This window comes from Mesoplodon bidens, assembly GCF_964165515.1.
Source record: "Mesoplodon bidens genome assembly, chromosome: 4".
NCBI lineage: Eukaryota > Metazoa > Chordata > Mammalia > Artiodactyla > Ziphiidae > Mesoplodon > Mesoplodon bidens.
In genome coordinates, this window is record NC_138160.1 from 15,793,519 (window position 1) to 15,797,043 (window position 3,525).

At 46.8% G+C, this 3,525-nt stretch overlaps 1 pseudogene across 1 annotated transcript; it reads left to right on the forward strand.

Annotated features, from left to right (window-relative positions):
* The first annotated feature begins 2,049 nt into the window (after positions 1-2,049).
* Positions 2,050-3,115, forward strand: LOC308615864 (E3 ubiquitin-protein ligase RNF167-like; annotated as a pseudogene). The gene has a single exon. The product of its transcript is annotated as an E3 ubiquitin-protein ligase RNF167-like (transcript).
* Positions 3,116-3,525: the final 410 nt, after the last annotated feature.

A 3,525-nucleotide genomic window follows, 5' to 3' on the forward strand; every position in this document is an offset into this window, starting at 1 on the left:
GACTCTCAACCACTGCGCCACCAGGGAAGCCCTCTTGGCAATTTTTTCTACTGAGTCGTCTAGGCTCCTAATCTGATGAGGACAATATCTTTCCTGGGCTGGCTATCTGAGAGTTCTCCTCTGCCCCTAGATTCCAGTATCCACCCCTCTGTTTTGGTGTCCCTTTGCCCTTTCAGATCAAGTGCTCCATGGTATCTCTTCTAAGGGCTACCCACAGCAAGGTCCATATTTGGAATTTGAGAAACTTCTCTGGGTGTGGAAACACAGCTTGACCCAATGTATTCCCCTCCTCTTTCTCCGAGCCTCAAATTTCACAAGTGTCTCTAAATCACTTTTCCTTGGCTTGAGGTTGAGGGGAAGCACCACCTCACTTCCCCATGAATGTGTGTAATTGTCAACATAACTCACTGATAATTCTCTCTAAAGAAATCATCTCAGTCCTTCAATCTTTTTAGACTGAGGACAGCTACTAGCTAATGCTGGCAGGACCACTTTGGTATTCCTCTCTTCTCTCCTCCACACCTCTCTGAAAATCCTAAAGGAATGGTTTAGACTAGCATCTGTCTTACATCTAGGTGGACTTGGAGCTTATTGTTTTGTGCTTCACCTTGGTGGGGTTATGTGGAAGCAGGAACACTGGCATTTAATAACCTGTTCTAGTTCCAAATTGGAAAATACATGAAAATAGAGATGAAACAAATCTGGAAGTATATTTCAGCAAATAGAACCAATGTACAAAAATGGCAGGATAATACTGTAATGTGAGATGCTGTCCACCCAAGTCTGGAGGGACAACTTGGAGCAGTGTGCTCAGAATAAAACCTTTCCATTTCTGACTTGGCCAATCAGGCACATCGTTATTTAAAGTGGCCTATAATTTCCTTTTCTAATCTAAGTTTTGACCTCTTGGTATACCACTTAAAAAGAAAAAGGATAGCTGTATGCAAATGCAAAATCTAAGAACTAAGGGTTACTTTTTCATGTTGTAAATGGGTCCACAAGGAAAAGAATCTACCTCGGTCTCAACAATTTTATATGCTGGCTATTTCCTTGGTCATATAGATCTGATTCTACATCAAAACCTCCAGGCCTCTACAATATCCTAGAAAAATGTACTGTCCAAACACCCAGCAGGTTAACACCTTCTAGCCTAAACTGGTCCTCATGAAGAAATAAGATTTTTATTCCTATCTCCATACTGTGTTTGACATAGAAATAGAAATTTATTAGTTTAAAAGACTGTATTGGGTCACTGGGATAAAATGATTAAAATGTTAAATGCTTTTAATACAGATGATCCTTGGTTATCTGTATCATAATGGCAGCATTTGTGAATTATCTCAGATGTCAGTTACTTGTTAGGGAGATAGGACAACAAAGGACTTGAACTTGTAGATACTGGTACACATTCTTAGTTAGAATCAACTGCCATAAAACTTACATCAAAATTAATAATCTGCTAGAAATTTCTCCATTTGGCTTGTTTTGATGCAAGATCGACTGAGCCAGGCTAAACCAGAGTTAGGAGGTCTCTGGAGACAGACTCTGAAAGATTTCTGTTGATGGCGCGGAAGTGTGGCGAGCACTCTCGCGAGACCTGAAGGTACCGTGGCAGTAGTGGCGGCAGCAGCCAGAGGAAGGAAGAGAGGACCGGAAGTGCTTCGTCTTGAGCGTACAATGCCGGAAGCAGCCTGGCTTTCTTTACCGGAAACCCTTTGCCCGGGGATAGGAAAACGGCCCACCTGGCTGGAAGCCCTACCTCCTTGGACTCCCCAACTCTTCCAGAAGTTTTTCTGTCACCTGTGCTTGCCCCGTTCTCTTTTCCCGTTTTATCTGTATACCGGAAAAGGGTACATGAATGTCTTTCTCCTAGCTCCACTAAACGAGTTAGAGCCGGGCTTCCTTCCCTATACCCCCATGTAGCTGCAGAGTAGCACCTGGGGGTGGTTGGACTTCTGGACTCCCGAAGGAACGGGGAGAGGGCTCAGAACTCCGCTTCTGCTTCTGCCACCAAGACGTGGCCTCCTCAGCCTTTCCCCCCCTGCTGCCATGCACCCTGCGGCCCTCCGTCTTCCTGCAGTTGTGGCCACTGTGCTGTGAGGAGCGGCTCCTGTCACAGGGCTCATTCGAGCGACTTCAGACCAGAACGGCAGCATGGACTTTGCAGACCTCCCAGCTGTCTTTGGGGCTGCCTTGAGCCGGGAGGGACTTAAGGGGTTCCTTGTGGAGGCTCGCCCAGCCAACGCCTGCAGCCCCATTGCTCCACCGCCCCCAGCCCGGGTCAGTGGGTCAGTTTTCATGGCACTGCTTCCAAGATTTGACTGCAACTTTGACCTCAAAGTCCTAAATGCTCAGAAGGCTGGGTATGGTACAGCTGTGGTGCACAATGTGAATTCCAGTGAACTTCTGAGCATGCTGTGGAATAATGAGGAAATCCAGCAGCAGATCTGGATCCCGTGTATGTTTATCAGCGAGAGGAGCTCTAAGTACCTGCGTGACCTCTTTGTCTACCAGAAGGGGGCTCAGGTGCTTCTGGTCCCAGATGATGGATTCCTCTTGGCCTATCGCCTGCCTCATCCTTTTCTCGGGGATTTTGGGAGTGCTAATTGTGGGCATGGGAGCGATGTTGAGAGTTCCTTGTATTCAGCTCCAGAAAGAGCGCCAGAGACAACTACTGACCAAAGAGCAACTGAAACAGATTCCTACACATGACTCTCAGAAGGGAGACCAGTATGATGTCTGTGCTATCTGCCTGGATGCATATGAGGATGGGGACAAACTGAGGGTACTTCCCTGTGCTCATGCCTGTCACTGCTGCTGTGTGGACCCGTGGCTCACTAAGACCCAGAAGACCTGCCCTATCTGCAAGCAGCCTGTTCGCCGGGATCCTGGGGAGGAGGAGCTGGAGGAAGGAACTCAGGGGCAAGTGGGCCATGGGGAAGGGGGCCCAAGGGGCCACCCTGCCTCAGAATGGACCCCACTTCTGGGCTCTAGGACCGCACTTCCCACCTCCTTTGGCTCCCTAGCCCCAGCCCTCTTTGTGCTTCTTGGGTCTTCAACAGATCCCTCACCCTCTCCATCCTCCTCTTCCTCTTCAGCTGTCATCCTGATCTAATACTCCCTTTCTTTCCCACTTTTGGCAACCTATTTGCATAGCCCCTCTTCCTCCCTCATGTCTTCTCTGTTGAGGGATAGGAGATATTCCTACGCCAGTTTTCTCCCTAACCCGACCCCATCCTTTTGAGGGGGTTCGACGTGCAAAGTGACTGGGTCTTCACTTACTGCGTTAATAAAATTTTTTTGTGGACTTAAAAAAAAATTCAGATGCATGTGAAAGCCATAGGCAAAAGCTGTCAAAAACAATTTAAAAGAACATACTTTTTATTATTTGTGTCAAGGATGAAAAGATAATTAGAAACATTATTTTAAGTAACTCTTAAGAGTATCTTAAATTTACGTTGGGATATTAACATTTCACATTTGGCCTCACAGTGCAATTTCTGAAACCTAAAACTTTCAGTGCCT